The following is a 22,223-nucleotide window of genomic DNA, read 5'->3' as shown; positions in this document are numbered from 1 at the left end:
CACTCTTACTGTCATGCAAGCACAGGCAGGAGGTAAAATGGACCATATGCAAGCCTGTGCAGCAGAAGTGACAGAAGTATTGTCCTCTAATTTTCAACCACAATCCGCTAGCCTGTTTTTAAACACTGTATCCTTGCTCAGACAAACCACGGTATCCTGTTCAGTGTTGTGTTGACTCAAGTATGTTAATGTTTCCCAGCCTGTTTTGTTTTGTTTTCCCCCTACAAACAAGTCTGTCTCTTATTGTCCCCTAGCTTTCTTCCAGAACTGGGGAACAAGCAATCTTAATTTTGAATCTCTTAATTCCTCAAAGACCTAATAAAAAAATAAATTTATATAAATAATAACAATGAAAAAGCTCTTATTGATAATCTCTCTACTATCTCAACAAGATAATAATAATAATAATAAAAAAAAATCTGCTAATCTAGTCTTTGGTACTGGTAGGAAAGGATAAAAGAGATAAATGAGATAGACAAAAGAGAGATAATGCCCTTTCCTCTCAAGTTTACTTTCTGCAGTTTTAAAATTACAACGGAGATCCCCATCACAATTTGAGATTTTATCATTTTCAAATTAAGATTGGGTAGGCAGCAAAAAAAGTAACTCAAAGTCCTGTTTTGCAAACCAAGTTTTTTGCAAGCCAGTTTAATAGGAACTCCAAGCCTCCCTTTAGATTGAGCATGGGCCCTGAGTACCTACCACAGCCGGGCTGCGATCAGCCCCAGAGCAGCAAAGAGGCAACCTTCCCACTGCTCCTCATGCCTCCTCCCAACTCCCCACCTCACTCCATATCTTCTGGTCAGCACGGAACTTTTCTTCATAAAGCCTCAGTTGCTAGGTGACATTTCCTCCTCTTTTCTTATGGCATTTTCTGACACATCTCCTGGGAGCAGAAATAGTCACTGATCATGAGAATCACACACAGACACAAAATAGCCAATTGCCACAATAGAAAGCAGCCATATGAAATATTATTTTTTTGTTTAGTCAAGTGTCTAATATGTTCTGTAATAAAAAAGGTACACATATTTCTAATATTCCTGTTTGTGTTTTTGTTTTGTGTCGTTTGTTTTGTTTTGCTTGTCAGTTTTATGGTTTATCCAGGTATCTGCACTCAGATTTGTATCCCGGATGTTCTAGATATACTTTACCTTGGGCCTTTATGTGTTAATGGCATAACACAATGGATTTATTTACTTATTTTTGTGCTGGACCAGCTATGTGGAACTGGATGATCTTCAGAGGCCCATTCCAATCCAAACCATTCTGTATGGAAGGCATTTGACTTTCCTTAAAATAATTCCTCAACATGATTTGGATCACACCATACTGACAAGCTAGTCCTTTAAAACTGACTAGACCTTATTCTCTGGGAGCTCCACTTCCTTAAACAAAAATAAAATAACAGTATATAAATATGCAATTAAAAAAAGTATTCAGGTTGAATATTGCACATGACCAGCATATGAACGCCTTCCTCAGTCTTCAGAGAGCCAGCGGCACCATTTCAGATGTGCAGTGCTCCACTCATCTCTGAGCTATGTTGACAATCTGAAGATCTGCTTTGTCATTACTCGACATGAGACTAAACAATGGAGAAAACCTCATTTATGTATTTGTGTGTGAAATTTTATTTTGGAGCCACAAATACCATAATTTTCCTGCCAGCAAACTGAGGTTATGAACTCAGAGGAAAAAAGCAGGTCAAGGAGGCATGCAACTTTTGCAGAGGAAGCAGTTTTTATGAACACAAAAACATGTACAAGAGATGTACAAATTCCCGTCCCTGTCCTACCACCCACAAATTAAACCCAAAAGAAGGAAGTTAATTTAGTGTGCTGGTGGAGATGGGGTCAGTAATCTTTCTGCCCTTCCAGTGGCTGTGTTTCTGTTTTGTGAATACTCATGTCCTTTTATACAGACATCACTGCGTCAGATGCAAGCAATACACACTTTACAGCATTTCCTTCAAAAATAAATACAGGACAAGAACCTTTTAAATTTGGCTTCTGACATTTTTGTACAATTCAAGTAGCTAGACCTTTGGTAGAAACACAAAAAGAAAATTCTTCAGAGTTTTGAATAGGTTGTTCACAGTTTATGGGCACCATTTCAAAGAGTAGTATGTTAGCCTTGCCAGCTTAGGCTAACATTTTTTCTTGAACAAACTGTCTTGAAACAGCACATATCTCCAAGGTACTTAAAAAATATTTGTTTGTCCATTATATGCTTTTTAAAATGTATTGTGGTTGCTTATTGAAGGTATGTGCTGTCCACATCTGTTTTAGATACACAGACATACAAAATGACAAAACTCTCAGACTGTGTCATCATTAAGGAAAATTCCTCTTAAAGTAGTTTGCATGTAGTGGAGCTTCCTCCTTTGCATAGATAATCCAGTACAGAACCCATGTTTGCACACATGCTAGATCTGATCTTTATCTGCTACTCATGTAAATCAAATTGGGTCTTCTGAAAGAGAACTTACTCAAAATGTGCACATATAAGCCAAAAAGGTCAGATTGTGGCAAATCCCCCAATTCTCTTCTTCTTCCTTTCATGGATTTTCTGTGCTGAACACCAAGCCTCACATTACGTTTTAGTTTCTGTAATATCTTCCATCTTGTACTGAACTTCCTGTACCTCTGGATGACTATGCAAGCCTTCATAGTATGCCCATCAGTTAGGAATGACAAAACCTTCAGTCATTGTCTCTATTTATGTAGAAGAAGCCTTATGACTTATATTGAACAAGTTCATCATAATTTCTTATCATCTTTCATGCTGTTTTATATGTAAATGTGAGGCTACTTAATGATTAATAGAGCTGCTGGATAAAGACAGCATCTTTTGTCAGCTGTTTATGTGAGTAGATCAAATCAGGTAAGAATGAGCACAGGGTGCAAGGAGAGGCCAGAAGAGAAGTGATGGCAGGGAGATATTATTTTTTTTTTTTTATGCCAAAGAACAAAGAGGAGGAACAGACTGTCATGAGCTGCTTCATAGAGTGACAATAGGGGAGAAGGAGGACAGCAGCAACATGCCCTTTTGTATCAATCTCTCCTCATGTTTTTATTATTATTATTATTATTATTGTTACTAACGTCTGGGGAAAGCAAATATGTAAATGGGGATAAAAAAAGTAACTCCCTGAGGAAGTACAATTAGAAAACAATGCGATTCAACCATCCCTGAACCACGTTCTTTGTGCCCCACGTATCAACAGGATCATTTTATAGTCACTGTTAGAGGATAGACAGAACAGTTATTTTTGCAACATAGTCACAGCACCTATCTTTCATGTCCCTCTTTAAATGATTTAATCGATCTTTTGATTTCAAGAGTGTAGAGGAATTCTTGAAGCATTCTCTTTCATTTTCAGGATCAAAGAGTATCCTTTGGTTCACTAAAGAAAACAAAGCAGATCCACAAGCCTTCACGAGTCATTAAATCCAAATAAAACAATCCGTTGAGGGCAGGCTTCACAAACCACAAGCCAGCCAGCAGGACCCACAGAAGATACACACTGCCCTTCCTGAATGAAACCCACTGAACTGCTTCTGCCTCCCTACTCCCTGCTCAAATGAGCTCCAGCTGGATATTCCCTGCCATCATTAGCAGTTCAAGAAATTCCTCTAGGACAAAATGGATGCTTGCTTTTTTATGTGCAGATGTTTTTGGTTTGGTTGTGTGGATTTGTTTGTTTGTTTCCTAGAATGCAATTATGCAGTTTAAACAACACTCCAGCCCAGGGTACAGAAAACAAACAAACAACAACAAAAACACTATGTAGTGAGCTCTAAAATGTGTATGTAAGAATACAAACTCTCTCAGGGCTCAATATGATTCCAGTAATACAGAAAGTTGAAAAGACAGGAAATGTTATTAAAACAGACACAAAGAGTCACAACCAAGCACTTTTAATAATATTTGAAAACTTGGCAATGTTTAATATTCTTCCTTTCCCTTCATAGAAGAAGAAGACAATTTCACCTTTGTTTTGGTATTTGGAAAAAGACATCTAGATACAGACAATTATATAAAAACTGCAAGAAAAGGCAAAGTTAGCAGTTTCTGAGAAACAGTCATTCATATGAGGTAAACTCACTTTCAGATGGTAGGCTAGGTTCCAACCTCAATTCTGTAGTATAGTAGATACTTTGGAGGAAGGTTAAATGCATGTGTACACACAAGAGCATTATTACCTTGGGTGGATATACAGAGAACCGAAGAACTAAGATAACACGGTTTAAAAACTTACTTTTCTTCTTTTTTTTTTATTTTTTATTTTTTTTTTTTTTATTTTCCTAATGTCTACAACTTATATTTTGGCCATACTCAAAGCAAATAATAAGGATTCATATGAAGAGAAACAGCTGCTACTCTCCCAATTTTAAAAGCTACTCAAAGGTTGTGCAAGTCCCTTTGCTGACTTGTGAATAAGTTGGCTAAAATTCAGCAGATCCCTCCATGTTACATTGCCAACTAAGGAGAATGACTCTAGAAGCTATTTGCTCAGTTCTCCTATTTAATTTTCTTCAGATTCAGCGGCTCAAGATTTCTTACTACAGATGTAAAGGGAACTGAGGAGTCCTCAGTTCCAGAATCTCAGCATCTAATCCAGCAGCAAAGTGTGTTCAGTAGCTGTTCCACTAGCAGAGATGTTAATAGCCATGGCTATAGTCATGGGGCTAGAAATCAAGGCTCATTCCTACTGACTTTCCATATAGCTGTCCAAACTGTTCTAGCTAGTAACTTGATTTTCTAGCTGTATTAGTTTACAACACACATCCAAAAGAAAACAAATAAAACCCCACTGTGTTGTGAAATATAAAATAAAATAAAATAAAATAAAATAAAATAAAATAAAATAAAATAAAATAAAATAAAATAAAATAATAAAATAAAATAAAATAAAATAAAATAAAATAAAATAAAATAAAATAAAATAAAATAAAATAAAATAAAATAAAATAAAGTAAAATAAAAGCTATTATGACCGTTGGTTCTGATTGTTGCTGTCCAGTATAGAACTGATCTTCTTTGTTTCACTCATTTGCCTCATATTTGAGTAGCTGCAAGTTGAGAGTGCTCTGTTTACCATGTAATTGTCCCTGGGTCTCTTGTCACATCAGTGCTAGTGAAAACTGGGGCTAAGTATCAGGACACCATACTTAGGAAGAAAAGTAGCTATTGTCACTCACTCCAGTGATTTCTGATTGTATCAATGCCAGTTCTGTAAATTCTGGAAAACTGCAGCTTTTATAAGCAAGGAAATGGTTGTGGTTTCTTGTTGTTCTGTACTTTCTGGTTAAACATCCAGATATGGCCTTGCTTAATTGCAGTCTAATTTCTTTGAGTGCCCTGCCAGATATTGATGATAATAGACCTGTTATGTGTTCACAAAAAGGTTGCAAGAAAAGATCAAACCCCAGGGGAAACAACAACAACAACAAAACAGATATTACAACATCATCCAATTTAAAAATAAAAACTAACTAATTATCTATGTGTTATGGTCAGGGATTAAACTGTACATTGGATCTTCATGGGGACAATTATTTCAAGTGGCATCAGACACCTGATGTTTTTATTCATGGTTTGTACAAAGATGAATGAGATGACAGTCATGGAAAAGAGCTTTTGCATAAAATCTGAAGGAGTCAAAATACTTGCACTTCCATATTTCTGCCTATACAGTCCAGAGAAGGATAGACTTACCTTAGACTCACCTTAGACTGACCTATGGACTTATGTCCTTTTCTTTTTTGTAAGTCACCTGACTCCTTGAATTCATCTCATCCTAGTCACAAAATGAAGGAATCACAGAATGATTTGGATTGGATGGGACCTTCAAGACCATCTAATTCCAACCTCTCTGCCATGGACAGGGACACCACCCACTAGATCAGGTTGCCCAAAGTCCTATCCAGCCTGGCCTTGGACACTTCCAGAAATGGGGCATCCACAGCTTCTCTGGGCAACCTGTGCCAGTGCCTCACCACCTTCTGAATGAAGAAAGTTTTCCTTATAGCTAATATAAACCTCCCCTCTTTCAATCTAAAACCATTGTCCCTTGTCCTATCACCACACCCCCTGACAAAGAGTTCCTCTCCATCTTTCCTGTAGATCTTCTTTAGGTACTGGAAGGCCGCTATAAAGTTTTCCCGGAGCCTTCTCTACTCTAGGCTGAGCAACCCCAACTCTCTCAGCCTATATTCATAGGAGAGAGGGCTCCAGCCCTCTGATCATCCTCATGGCCCTCCCCTGGACTTGCTCCAACAAGTCGATGCCTTTTTTTAAGATGAGGGCCCCAGAGCTAAACACAGTACTACTACAAGTACTCCAGGTAGACATTGCTATTGATTTCTGTCTGACACAGTTTGACCAGAGATACACAGCAGATGAGCATCCTTGTTCCAGGAAGTACTATTTATAAGCTTATCTGCAGACGAGTGACAAGGAAGGGATTAGGAAAATACAATCTTGAGCTTCTATTGTCTCTCCTAAGCATGATGCTAGTTTCAGGCCAGTAGGAAGGCCTTCTTGAGATTACCTCCACTTTGTCCCCTCAGACACCTTTTACTTAAAGGCTTAGCTCTTAACAGTTCTCATACAAAAGCTCTGAGGCTTCAAATTGAAACTTTCCTCTTTATGATCACCCTTCTATATATTATTCCTGGATTTGCCTACAACCATTCACTTTTGATTCCTGAAAATTTGCTGTGACTAATTTAACTCTTAGGCACGAGAAAAGGTTACTGTTAGGTGAAAGGAATTATAGTACATCATCTGCTGATAAGCATCATGTGAGAGAGCTTTTAGCCTGTATTTATTACATTTCAAAAGTAATTACTGTAATTCAAGCAGGTACATAGGGATAGCGTACAGTATTGCTGATGAACTGCAAGGTCTTGGTATTTTTCAGCATCTCAGCATTATTCAACACACTAATAGAAATGCACCTATAGCACAGATAAATCCTGCAGTTTTCATTTAAAACAAAACAAAACAAAAACCAAGAGACTCTACTGGAATTAACTAAAAAATTTAGTTATGACATAAAATCATGTGAGATTATACTCTCAAAGAAGACATTACATCTTGTAAAATAAAAAATCTGAATCCCTCCAAGGCAAAAGAGAGCTTAATATGACCAAGTTACAGCAATGTAATTTCTTCTTTAGAAAATTATATACATGTTCTAACAAATTGCACCAAATTGTGCTTTTCAGAGTAAAAGTGATGTTTTATTTGTGCTTTTTTGAAAAGCAGCTACTGTTTATTTCATATACCTTCCTGTGTAGCTTAATTTTTTAAATGTGACCCCCTCGTTTAATTACAGTATTGGGAACTAACAATGACAACCACATTGCCAGTCTGAACAAATGATGTATGATATTATTATTGTATTTGTCCCTCCAACTATTACTTCTAACAAAGTTGAGCAGGGATTAAATGAAGAATTATGAAGACATCTGGTAGAATTTCTACTTGAGCTCAGTGGATATCGTGTATAAACACTGTATTTCAGAATCTGCACCTTCATGTCCCAGTATAACCACCAAAAGTCAAAAGCAAAAAGCAGAACAGTTTCATTGCTTATGTAAACAGTTTTTTCTTGTTTATTTCTTACTCGGTAGGTTTGCTACTATATATACCTTTATCATTGCTTAGATCCTTGATTTACGTAATGTTTCTAAGAGCCTTGGTAACATTGGATATGGACAAATAACTTTATAAGGAACCATAAATTCCTTTTGCTGCCATTAAAAGTGTTAGGAACAAAACTAGAGACATTGTTTTCCTCCAGGTAGTATTTCTCACTTTTCTTCCTTTCTTCCTCTCTTTCTAAACTCAAACACAATCAGTAAAATATTGAATATGGAATTCAGTGAAGAAGAACTTTCTACTAAATCAAAATGTTATGATTACAAATGAGTGTTTTATTCAGATGAATCTACTTTTTTTGCTTAGATTCAGTGCTCAAAATTAAACATAAATACTTAAGTTGTGCTGGCCTTTACAGTAAGGCTGAGCTCACCCACAGAATAAAAATGATTCTTCAGCATTTATAAGAGTAAACAAAAAGATGTGTATGTTAAAAATCATGCATAATTCGAGTGCTGATCTGCACATGATTACAGTTTCTGTATATAAAGCTTATGTACTTAATAAATAAATAAATAAATCCTCCTGCTTCCACAGAGTTGCTTTGCAGGAAGGTAATATTAAAATTTTTGACTAGTATTTAGAAACAAAGGTACCAAAGTATCAGGAGCACACCTGCTAGTCTTGTGGTATGTTTTTCAGTGTTTCTTGCCTTCTGTCTCATAGATAGTGGCTCTCAATAATAGATTTTTATTGTCTGATTAAAGATTAAACAATTATTTATATGATTTATTAATAGGCCAGACACTAATGTGGTTTGTTTGTTTTGGTTTGGTTTTTCACCTGTTTGATGCCAATGAACTCTGCACATTATGAGCACATTGGCAACACTTTTATTCCAGTGTCAGAAGCTGTAAAACTGACTTGGAAAATAATATTTTTTGTTGTTGTTATTTGTTTGGTTTTTTGTTTGTTTTGTTTTAAAACCAGTTGAGAACTGACCTGGATAATGCTCTACTGACCAGATAATAATGCCTTTTCCTACTTGAAATTTCCAGAAAATGAGCACTCTAACAATGTAAGACTGCTTCTATTTTACCTGCAACTTTCACACTTCTGTAGGAGCTGCAGAACTGTTATGAAATGTCAACAGTTATGTAGATAAGCATCTTCACTCATAGAAGAAAGGAAATGTGAGTTATCTGAAGTGAACTGAAGAATCGTAGAGCTCATTATGTTTTGCTGACTTTATTTGGAAGGATGTACTTTCAGTATGAAATGAGAGGAAACAACAGAAAGAGTCTCTTTACTCTTGACTAGAGTGAAGACAGCATTGTGTGTTTTCTCTTTCTCTGAGACTAGCTCTGAAAAAGACTTCCTGGTTGGTCATCTGAATCCCACACAGACTTACTCAAGGCAACTTAAAATCACTATTTTGGGATTTTGCACTAAAATGCAAATTGCTTATTTCAAGCCATCAAATAAACACTTCATTTTACTCAGTTCTGGTTATCTTTCTCAACAGATTTTTTATAAGAACAAAGTTATTTTAGAAGCAAAACATTTATTTTAAAAAGTATCTACACAAAACATTTGATTATTTCCAGCATTTTTCTCATACAGAATTATTGATTGAGTTTAGCTCAAAAAGTACATTTAGTTTCTACGAAAGTTGTTTTTCTGTTAAGAAACTGTTAGTTAAAAAATTCTGCAGTTCAATGAGAGAGAAACAGCAACACAGAAACATAAAGAAACTTTGTTCGCAGCAATGTAGAGCTTAAAAGACAGGAAAAGTGAAGAAGAACCGTCTGTTTGGTACATTTATCTTGGTTTTGGCTTTTTACTTCTATCAGAGTAAAGCAGCTTACCATGGCAAAACACAAAATGCTTTTGGTTAGCACTTGCAGCCATTTTCTTGGGTAATTCTTCTCTGTTGGGATGTCAGTAGGAAAACCATCCAGCAGAAGAGAGACTAAGAAAGCTCGAATTTGCCACTGTGACATTCAAACAAATGGAAATAATGCTATATATGTATAGTATATATAAGTGTTGTCATGTGAAGATTTTCCTTTAGACTTTAAGGACAACACAGCTAGGTTAACACCTTGCAATGAGAAAGATGCAATAAGATTCTTTCTCCTTACAAAGTAGAAAAAGCATTGCCCTTTATTTATTTATTTATTTATTTGCTTTTCAAAAGAGCTACAATTATACAGTAGAAGATGGAAGACTGACTTAATATCAAGACTGACAATATCATCTACATCAAGATCTATATTTTGGTCTATTATTTAGCAAACACCTGTCCCTAAAAGGAGGAATAAAGTAATTTTTTTTTTTAATTTTTTTTTTTTTTTTTTTTAGCTGAATCTTGAAGTCTTTACTGGCAGATCCAAAATCTGTTAACATAAATGAGATTCTTTGCTCTTAAAAGTCAACATTTAAATCATATCTTTTTTCTCCTTGTACCACTCTTCAATAGCCGCACCTGGGACTTGATGATCCATCAGTGGGAAAACTGTTTCCTGTATAAAAAACTGCATGAGAGAAACACTGTGGGGCAAATATCCCTGATGTATCTGCACAGAAATTGTGTCTGCCGGAACAGACCCATCTCCACTTCCTTCAATCTCACTTTGGTGGGGGTATAAAGGCACTTTACTGCTTATTGTACCACATTTATTATTTTCACAGTTGCAGAAAAGATAGAGGTATTAATGGCAATTAAAAGGAGAGTAAGATTTGTCCAAGTCTTTCTCACCATGTTCAGTTACAATAATGAAGAGAGTATAATTGCAGGTATGACTATGCATAACATCTTCTTCCTCTATCTTTAATGTATTCCGTTAGCAATTCTTTCATTGAAAATGATTTCTTCTTTACCTGCCCTGAATTTTGACAGCATGTAAATGATGGGAATGAGGATTCTAGAAAACTAAAATTAAGTTTACTTGGAAGCCACATAAAACACCCTGTCATTAGAGAAGAGAAATCTAATCAAATAAAAAATTGAAAATCAGTATATTCTTGGCTTTACACTGATTTGCACAATTCTATATGGGACAATTTCCTAAAATCTCCAGCCTTAAGTCTGAGCTCCTTCTATCTACCTTCCTAAAACAGAAATTTCTTATGGAAGTCACTGTGATTTGTGTAAAATGTTTAGAACTAAGCAGTAAAGTGAGGACTAAAGAATAACAGATTACTAAGATACATAAAAATGTCTATTCTAAATGTATCTATTCTCATAAGCAAGTTTAGGACACCGTTTTAAAAGTGCACATTGTGTTTATATATATTTTTTTTTTATTATTATTTTTTTATTAAAGAATCTAATCTTCTCCTTGTACAGTTAGATTGGTAAACACTCAGCAATTCAGTCAATAAACATAGTATGTTTACAGAGCAATTTGACAGTTTATATACCCGAAATGGCACTTTTCTGTAGAACTCTAGAATTGTTATTGGACGGACAATTTAAATCCAAACTTTGTTGCCAGTAGGGAAGGGAAGGGAAGGGAAGGGAAGGGAAGGGAAGGGAAGGGAAGGGAAGGGAAGGGAAGGGAAGGGAAGGGAAGGGAAGGGAAGGGAAGGGAAGGGAAGGGAAGGGAAGGGAAGGGAAGGGAAGGGAAGGGAAGGGAAGGGAAGGGAAGGGAAGGGAAGGGAAGGGAAGGGAAGGGAAGGGAAGGGAAGGGAAGGGAAGGGAAGGGAAGGTACTGTCTTCATTTAAAACATATTAAACATATTTTTCCTCTAGAATTCTAGTCAGCAATACATAAATATTTTTAAATATAAAAGTTGTACCACTGACACTAGACTATTAATAGATTTTCAGAATGAAGAGAGTGAAGACCTTTTTTTTTTTTTTTTTCTAACAGAATCTAAGAATCACTCCCTCAGCAAAAACTATTTTTTTTACTACTTTACTACTTTGCTGAATCCAAAAAGAAATAGTATAACATCAGAAAACAAAAAGAGAGAGGCAGAACCAAGTTTTGATAGCCAGACTAACAATACAGAACAGACCTGAAATAAGGAATGCTTCATAGACACCCTATTTGATGTGTGTCTGTGACAAATTACAGAGGCAGACATGCAGATAAGAGGTTGAATGTCTGGTCCCACTCACGTCAGTGGAATTTTTGTTACAATAGACTCATGGTAGAATTGCACATATCGATGGTATCCACACAAACCATGCATCGTTTCATAAATGCAGGTAACACAAGCAGCTCTTGCCACCAAGCCTACCTGCTCTCAGTTTGGTCAGGCAGCACAGAAGACTGTACTGATCTGCTGAAATGACATTTTGGATGAGTTTGGATCATGACCCATTATATGGTACTTTGAGTGTGCCCCTGCACTACTGTCACATCCCCTCCCCTCTAGTCACTGGTGACCGTGACATGATCCATTCTTTTCAGAAATGCTTCTTTGAAGTTCCTAATGGAGGAACAGGAAGTCAGTTGCTTCCGATTGATTATAGGTGCGTAATTAGCACGTACCACACTGAAAATAAGGCAGGTTCCCTTTTAAAGTTCCAGTCCACTACATACTAATCCTAGAAAATAGGCTCTCTTTCTAAGATTTAAACAACTTTATTTTACAAGACATAAATAATGGACTTCAACTCATATCATTGATTTTGATGAAACTTAAGCAAGTAAATATGTCTTGCTGAACAAAATCAGAGACTCATTGGTGAATCACTGGATAGGTGAATAAACTTAAGTCCTGGCACTCAATACAACCAATAGCAAAATTTGGGTTTTAGAAGAACAGATTTAGCTCCATGCCACTGGATTATATAGCCTCCCTCGTTAACTTCCTAAAAATGAAGGTTCTTTATAACAGAAGCTACACAAACTGCAAACTTTTGTAGCAGACTACAGGAAATGTTACCCATAAGTAGTCTCTGTCAAATTTTCTTAGGTAAAAAGGTGGACAAAAGATCAAGTATGCATACGTTTAAAACAAACAACTAGACACCAAGAAAACGAAAAGACCCTCTGCCTAAGACACCTATATTATATATATACATATATATATATATATATGTATATATATACATATATATATATATATACATATTACATTATTATTATTACATATATATACATATTACAGTGACCTGCCAAAATCATGTATATATACTTAATTCTTAAAATGTTGATTTTAAATGGAAGCAATGCAGCCCCTAAAGAGGACAGTAGCAGAAGGAGCTCATATAAATTTCAGCAAAGACTCCAGAGGCTGGCTCTTCAACTTATTAGACTCTTGCTAGATAGGTATTCTCCACGGCAAGATTTAATTACTTTGCAGTAGTCTAGTAAATAGAAATACATCTGTGAGCAATCATGCATAGTTCACATACCTCAAGTACAGGCAGGTTCAATTTTTCCATGAAAAGAATTACCCACTGACAAACAGAAAACTGCCTGTGAAGCTGGGTTGTTTATGTTTATTATTGAAAAAGAGGAGTCCTGGGCAATGGTGCCAAATGTAGTGCAATGCCTTTAGCACTTCGATACAAAGCAATTATTTTCCTTTGCAGGCAGATGTAGCAGTGATGTGGCATACTGTGTGGGCCACTCCAGCTGCATTTTAATTTAGAAGGCAATGGACTAAGTTGTTAAAAGATGAAAATTGGTTGAAGAGGAAGGAGTTACAGATCATTGCACTTGAAGGAAAACCAGTTCTAGTCGCTGCCCTTGCTCCTTCTGCATCAGGAGGAGGAAATGAAGCTCAGAAAGACAAGCACAGGGTGACGAGACCTGCACAGCATCCCACTGGAGGGGCTAACCACCATGCCTGCCTCAGCACAGGAAAGAAAAGGGGCCAAATGCCAGCTGGGAAGGAAGGGCAGCCAAGTGGCAGGAAGATCAGATGATGGGAAGGAGGACTTCTTCCATGGGAAGCACAGAGGCTGGAGCTGGGCATTAGTCCTAGGGTTGCTGCCAAGCTCTTTAGGGCAGAGACATGGAGGTCAGCTCATTTTTCCCCTTTGGGGAAAAAAAAAAAATAAGGCAACTACCACAGACCAAATCCACACCCCTGCTGCTCTCTTCCTGGGCCTCTCTGACTTTGGGCAATTTCCAGAAGCTGGACCCACGTTCTATACCTCCCTTGCCCCCATTTTCTCTTTCTTAAAGTGCCTGTAAAATTCTGTCCAAGACCTTTACAATCTGAATGCAGGCTTGTACATGAAAGCAGAAGGATACTAAAGAATGTGTGTGAGTTACAAAATTGTCTTCAAGTGTTATCTCATTTTCTCATTAAATGTTAGGTCAAAAATAGCTGTTGCATGCTGGCAATGTAACGAGTGTACCACCAGTTAGATCCTATCAACATGTTCCTTTTATTTCCTTTTTTTTTTTTTTTTTTGCCTTTTTTTTTTTCTTTTCTCCCCTTTCTGGAACTTCCTGTTCAATTTATCCCACAAGGTTTATTATTAAAATCTTGCAATCTTCAAAGTATTTAGATTTTTGTATCTCAAACCTGCTTAACTCCTGGAAAACTTCAACACTTGCATTTAGCGCATGCATCATTGCTAACATAGATAGAACAGATACACCTTTTGTAACAGTGTTAGCTGGCAGGGAGTTTTGTTCCCAACAGGGGTCAAATAACTGACCATGTGAAATACACAAACGATATTTAAAAGCTTGAGGTATGCTGAAAATATTTTCTGGCTTAAAAAAAGGAAAACACGTAAACCAGAATGAGTTAACATGTTTGCAAATATTTTTAGCTGGTAAGGTTCCTTTTGTTCAGACTGCAAAGATTTTAAATGGGTGCAGCTTTCCTCCAGTTAAGGAACAAATCCTTGACAAATTTTATTTATGAATATATAACAAGAATCAGCTAGCACATTATGGACAGCACACAAAGCATTATTAAAAAATCCGTACCATCACTGACTACGTACACATGTCAATACCAGCATGACTGGGTCTTGTACAATTTTGTCTTTTCCTTATATATCCAGAAGTTTCCACTACTCTGAATCAGAATTCAATTAACTTACAAAAGTAAATAAAAAATATCTTTGTGGTTGCAAATGATATTTAGGGAAATAAAAAATGAAAAAGTGTTATTTTGAAAGTAAGAATGGGGGAAAAAAGAAAGAAGGAATTAAGTATTTGTTTTTATAGATCTTAAGTGCTTTATAAATCACAAGAGCCTTCACTCGGGAGATGCACCCAAGTCACCTGTGGAAATGAACAACATTCTTCCTATTGACTTGGTTTAGGTATCAACAGAAGAAGTGAGCTGTTGTCGTGGTTTAACCCGGCTGGCAGCTAAACACCACGCAGCCGTTCGCTCACCCTCCCCCCTCCCTCTCTGGGACGGGGGAGAGAAATGGAAAGTGAAGCCCGTGAGTTGAGATAAAGACAGTTTAATAAGACAGGAAAATAATAATAATAATAATAATAATAATAATAATAGTACAATGATGATAATAGTACTACTAATAATAATATGTACAAACAAGTGATGCACAATGCAATTGCTCACCACCCGCTGACCGATGCCCAGCCTAACCCCGAGCAGTCCGGCCCCCTCCCCCCGGCTAGCCACCCCTATATATTGTTTAGCATGACGTCAGATGGTATGGAATACCCCTTTGGCTAGTTTGGGTCACCTGTCCTGGGTCTGTCCCCTCCCAGCTCTTACTGCACCCCCCAGCCTGCCCGTTGGCAGGACAGAGCAAAGGCTGAGATGTCCTTGGCTTAGTATAAGCACTGCTCTGCAACAATTAAAGCATCGGGGTGTTATCAGCACTCTTCTCATTCTAAGCCAAAACACAGCATTCCACCAGCTACTAGGAAGAAAATTAATTCTGTGCTAACTGAAACCAGGACAGCTGTTAAGACCACGTTTTCTTGTTCAAGAGCTATAGACTTCCTTCCTTCCTATTGCTATCAATAGGAAGGCAGCTTAAACCCCACCACCCTCATGAGTGAGTAGTTTTTGTGCATTCAGTAGCACACATGGTGCCTGACTTCCCATTCCACTATAGGCTACTTCAGACTTTCCTTTTCTGATGCAACCAGTAGCTCAGCAACAGTGAAGTCATTAGCTTTTGTAAGGTAATCCAATCCTTTTGCATAGCTAGAAAAGGCCACGAAAATAATCACTCAAAGAATAATGTTGCTTACAACAGTGGAAGAATGTCTGGACTTTTTTTAAGCCTAAGAAGTTGGTCCTGAACAGACTGGCCACGCCTCCACAAAGTGAGTCACTTTGGCCCCTGAGGCTGTCCTGGACTGGATGAACCAAAGGTGGGAAAGCTGCACAATGATTCAGTGCTGTGGCAAACATGCATCAAGAACTTGTCTGAATCATCAGAAATTCCAGGTGTGAAGGGGAAATGGGTATGGTGACAACAAGCTATTATTGTAGGGCCAAGGAACTTCAAGGCAGATAGTAGCTGGAGAGCTACCCGCCACCTCGTCTGTCAAGAGGAAGAAATGGAGCTTATAGCAGTCATTTTGGCAGCTGACTTAGGTACTGGGTGCAACTTTTAATGTCTGATTTCTACTAACCACTTTCAGTCCAGCCTTAATTGCAGATACATTCTTTCAACATTGCCAACACATCTGCCTGCCATCTGGATTACATGTGTGACCCCAATATCCCTGGCCACAAAGCAGGCTGTGTCTAAGTCTTGCAGATTCCTCTCAGATAGTAATTTTGAATATATATTTTTTCCTACCTATCCATGTAACTAAAACTATTCACATCTCAATGACTTCAAATTCTGATCCTGGACTTCAGCATATGCAATTTAGCCTTACACGATATGGTGCTGATAAAATAATTTGCCTCCCAAACTGTTGTTTTGTTTGTGACTCCTCTAGTTCAAGTCATCAAACAAAAAATGACTTGTTTGTGCCTCTGAGTCCCTTCACAGCCCATGCTCACAACCCTCACACTCTCACCATTAGCATGACAACTCCCCCATTCAGTAGACCGTCGTTCCCTTGTTACATCTGTGCAGAATTTCGATATTCTTTCATGTTCTGCCCACATGCTTGGGATGGCAGCCTTGCAGCCACCTGCTATCACATGTCTTTAGTTTACCTTACCAAGAGATAATTTCACTGTCCGTAACGCAAAGGGTTGAACATAAAATTGTTCAAGAATCTTAATACACCAAAATTTGACATTTACAATCAAAAGCCGCCAATGTAAATTTATAGCAAACCATATGTTTCTCTGGTTTGAGTCAGGTCCAGTGATGTTTCTACCAGTTCCTGTAACAGAAATTCCTGGCAAATGTTTTTCTCCACAACACACTCAATCTGAAACGATCTAGGTTATTGGGAAAGAGCCTTGGAAAGCATCCAAATTACTTAATCATTCTGACTATTATGAGACGCCAACTACTGGAAAGATTTTGTGAAAGCTAAATGCAACTGCTCTAAGAAAACATGTAGAAGCACAATGTGATGCCCTGGCACAGAACAGACCACAGCCTTTAGATGCCAGAGTATTACTTGCATATTGAGCATGATGTTCCCTTCTAGAGTGTCACTTTGTTTTGCTTATTTCTTTAAAATTTCCCTTGAATTCCTGGTAACAGTAACACACTGAGCGTTGCTTCACTGATGAAAGAACTAAAGAATACATTACTGATTTATTTATAGTCACTGAGAGATGGTGACAGATCTGAGTACAGAGCTTACAATTTTCTGTTCTAGTTTTGCATGCAACACAAGAAAATGCTGCTTTTCCACAATCTCAGTCTTAACTGTTAAGTTTTGACTTTCTTGCAACGTTGCTCCTTATTGTGATCCCTGCTTAGTATATTTGTCTTTACTAAAGTGGAACTCATCATGGCAATTAGAAAGACTTTAGGCAGCTTAAACCCCTAAACAAACAAAAAGATCAGACGAGCAGTCTGAAGTCCTACTGAGAACAAGCACCCTTAATAGGAACAAATACATGACATACTCCATAATTTCCATTAGCTCTGGATCAGCACAGAAACTTGCATAATAAATGTCATATTTAATTTATCAGTTAGCAGCATTTACTTCACAGAACCTGAACATTAACATTCAATATGTTTTTTATAATTTTTACAGAGTCCCAGAGAAGTTACTGTGCTCTCAGATACTGTGAGTGATGTCATTAAAATAAGAAAAACATTTAACTATGTATGTAGAAGAGAGAACACAATAAACCACTCATATTCTCAGTGATATTTCCACCTGTTTAAGTGTTACACACCAGGTCACACATGCATTCTGAGATAACAGTCCATGCATGCAGCTAAAGCTAAGCATGCTTCACCATCTGCCAGCTAACTCTTCAACATGAAAGAGAGCAAAAAGTACTTGGATTATCACAACCCCTACCCAATATCTGCTTTGGTCAGATTTATCATAGCCATAACTTGTACTGTTACATATAAATTTCACATTTCTTAGATCAGCTTAAGGAAAAATTTATACAGTAAGTTAGATAAAAATATGATCTTAATGACTTGAATTTTCCTGTAAGTTATTTTCATAAATAAACTTTTTGTTCATCATAGCACAGAAGAACTTTCGCCAAGAAAACCTCCTACCATGTGTGCATTCCTGAGGCACTTGTACAACTAATTAGTTACTGATTGTTTTTATATCTATCTTGGATCCCACCAAGTTTGGAGCTCTATGCGGTGCCTCACTACACCTTAGGAGTTGCAAAGAAGTCTAATGTGGTGTTTTTAATGCCATGTGGTACATGTATGATTGAAGCTATATGAGACTAAGCCAGAAACTGTGAGGAAATAGTAGGCCACTTTAATAAGGTATTGCACTGGTATTACAACAGTAGCTCCACAGATAACGAAAAGCCTGAAAACACAAGTCAGACATATGACAAAAACCTGTTATCTAGTCTTTCTGTTGCACCTCTGTGTATATTTATGACCCTTCATTGTATAAACATCAGGGATAGGACTTGTGTGCTCTGAAGCAAATATCAGAGCAATTTAAAGTTTTACTACCATGTAGCTGTATGCGCATATACCATATTTCTGCCCTGTAGAACAGGAAGAGAAGTAAATGCAAAGCTTGTGCTTCATCATTAGTTCTTTGACCTCCTTGTTTTATTGTTTTGACTAAATCAAAAATGAGTGAAATGGTTGAGGGATAAAGACATATTCTTTACTATCACTTTGGCTATCCAGGTAGTCTTCACAGAGGAAATGTAAAAAGAGAGGGGACAACATTTAAAAACATGAGACTAGTTTTGTCAGAATTCACATGCCTACATGATGGCTCAAATGACCAAAGTGATCTAAATTCACAGAACAATTCCTCAACTATTTCATTTCTGGGTAGAATCAAACCCAGAAGTTATTATCTACTCACCTATGAATATGAACTCTGTTACACCAACTGATCTTACAAGAAGCCAGATTTAATCATTTAATATTTGTTTACTCTTGCTAGAAACAAATTGGCTCGAATTAAAGTACAATGAAGCTGTAAGCATTTGACTGTGCCGTAACTTACTTTGCATAATGATGATATATTACTTTATTTTCCTTATAAACCTAGAAGTGCTATTTGGAGCTAATACAGGTGTGCACAGAAGGCTTCTGCCAGAGATTGAGACGATAAGCTAAATTACTAGAACTCCGACGTAATGCTTGAGCAGTGATCGCCGCAAAAGCACGATTGGTCAGATCTCAAAACAGAAGACTGCAACATGGAAACTTAAAGCTGGCGTTTGCTCATATCCACCTTATCATCAGTACATAAAGCTTGATCATCTTTGCACCTTCTATCTTAAAAAGATTGGGCACAGAGGAAAAGTGAACTGAGTGGCAGGGCAAAAGGCCAAGAGCTGGAATTCCTCTGTATTATTTCCAGTCACTTCTGACTTATTAGCGGGCATTCAGCAAGGAACAATGGATTCATCAAAGTTACATGATGAAGAAAGTTAGAGAACAAGCTAGCACCGAACTACTCATGCCTGGAAGCCATAAGCATCAACCCAATTTAATTGTACAACTCCCTGATCTCTAGGCAGCACTCTCACAAGACAGTTATTTCTACATGGTACCATATTATACTGCTCATTTTCCTACATGTAACTCAGTTCTGATAAAACTTACCTACATTTGTGGGTCGCTGTCAAGCTAAACATATCCAAGTAAACTAAATCGTAGGACGAAAGGACCTCCCATTCAGTAAGTGGAAATTATTACTGACATTAAGAAATGAGTGGGTGCTGCCTAGACTGAGAATTAGCTCTTCATAAGGTGGTTGCTAACGAAGCAACAATGGAAAAGAAGCAAATGCCTTTCAAGTTAGTCTCTAACACGAATAGAAGCAGACTGTGACAAAGGATAATTGTTACAATTTGAATGCTAGAGTGAGAATTAAAGAGATTAATGGAACAAATAAGATTTTTCCTTTATTTTAGTACAATCTGAGGAACAATCCCATCATTTTAGAAAGACACCCTCCCTTTCAGTCAAAAGTGCAAAACATAACTAGCAATCTAGAGAGGGAATCTTGTTTAAAAATAAGGAAAGCAGATTAAAAAAGGTTGAACTGACCAGATGTGCCTACAATGTTACATTCTGGCCTTAAAAAATCTATATTTACATCAGTAGCGTAAATACTGTGAGAACAACTTCACCAAAACAGAGACAAGATTGGAAGAAATAATTTGAAATTTCATCTGTCAATGCTAGGAAACATTTGTTTTTCTGGTTTGGGGAGGATCACAGTATGGCTAAGAAAGAAGATGATTTTGACAGTGTCTTTTGGGGAAAAAAAAAAAAAAAAAAGCTGATTGGAAGAGAAATGAATTATACAATTCTCCAATTCTCTTAGGCACAAAATGTTACAGTTTATTAGATTTTAAATCTGTTTTCATTTATCTTTTGCTAGTTGCACTTATTTCTGATACCTAGTTAGTTTCATACTTATGAAAGACAAAAAGCTTATTATGAAAAAGTAATTTTCCTTCCTGTTTTTTTTTTTTTTTTTTTTTACAGAAGGCTCTATTGTAGCATAGAAGCCTTTCTCTTGTCAGTGGTTACAGATTCACTGTACATATCTCTGATGAACAGGAATCTCTTATCTTAATTGACAGTTCACTTGGGACTGTCAGTTATTAAAAGCATAGGGCTAATACAGCTTAATATTTACCTAGATCACAGCAATTCTTTTAGGTCTGTACCAGGTATTTCAAACAGTAATTAAATCAGGAAAACAGTAAATCTGGAGTAACAAATAAAGCTGTACTACAGATGGGCTGGTGTGACCACTTCCTTGTTGGTTGAACCCAGAAGACTCTACCAGCAAGGTTTGGGTTTGTTTCCTTCTCTACTGCCAGTGCTCAGATGAACATAGACACGCCAATTCCAAAATAGCAGCCCACAGCTCTCACTAATTATTTCAAATGAAGTTAGATTCATCTTCTCTGAATCATTTTCATCTGATGGCCAAAGTCATTGCAACATGTGAAATCAGATAATTTTCCAAATCCTTTGTTTCACATAAGGCTGACCAGGCTTACCTAGGAGTTTACCCATGGTTAAGTTGTATATCAACAAACAAGGCCATCAAGTCAATACATAAGCTGAGAAAATGTGTGTTAGAGCTGTGCTACGGTTCTGTTTGAAAACTCCTTTGAATATGAAAGCAAAGGGCATGTGACAGAACAGCACCTCCACAGTCTCATTGAAGTAGTCTTATACATGTATGATGTAACCAAGATTTATTCTCAAGCTATCAGGCACTGTGTTAAAAAATATTCTCATATGCCTAAACCAAAGAACAGAGAATCTAACATGGTTAAGTTTTCATTGGCATGCAATATTTTCAGTATCTTCATTCTTTAGAGTCAAAAGTTACTTCATTGTTTTATTTCTAACATTTCTTTCATTTTTTTTTTTAAATCAACTATTCAATATTGTCTTTCTTTATAAGGTAGATTAGCATAAATCAAATATTTATAAAGTAGGTTAACAAATTTTCCAGTCTCATAAAGATGGATATTCTATTGAAAAAAAAATAACAGAAGTGTAATGTAAGATGTCAATTTTTTGTAGAGACAATCTGTTCAGGTCTTGACAACCCTTGGAAACATTTAGTGTATCTCACCAATAGGTTTCTGTTGGCAAAAAAAACAGTACATTTTGAAAAATTTCCACATAATTTTTATGAAATAAATGCTTCAAAAATATCTTTATAATTGCCCACTACATCGTTTTTTTCATGTCACCTTTTAAGATCTTGACATTGGCAACCACAGTACACAGGCACAAATCCCAATTTGTATAAAAACAGCTACAGTTCTGTGAGAGACTGAATTCCAGTTTTGGCTCCCCTCTTTACCAGAAAATCATACCTGCCTGGTCCACTAAGGACAGCCACAAGGCATCTTGCAACATGCGTGTAACAAAGAAGTATTGTCATGCAGGCAACATCCCCAGTGTTTAACATTAGCCACCTGGAGCCACTTCTGGGTTTTGGGGCCCTGTCCTAGCAGACTTGCCCATGCAAGCTATGCAAGGCCTCAAGACAAAATCTGGCAGCCACCTGGCAGTGAGGAAAGGAGGGCTCCTACAGCTTGACCACAATACTCCCACT

The sequence above is a fragment of the Aythya marila genome, assembly GCF_965140915.1.
Source record: "Aythya marila genome assembly, chromosome: Z".
NCBI classification, from domain to species: Eukaryota; Metazoa; Chordata; class Aves; order Anseriformes; family Anatidae; genus Aythya; species Aythya marila.
Note: the sequence above shows the minus strand (reverse complement) of the source record.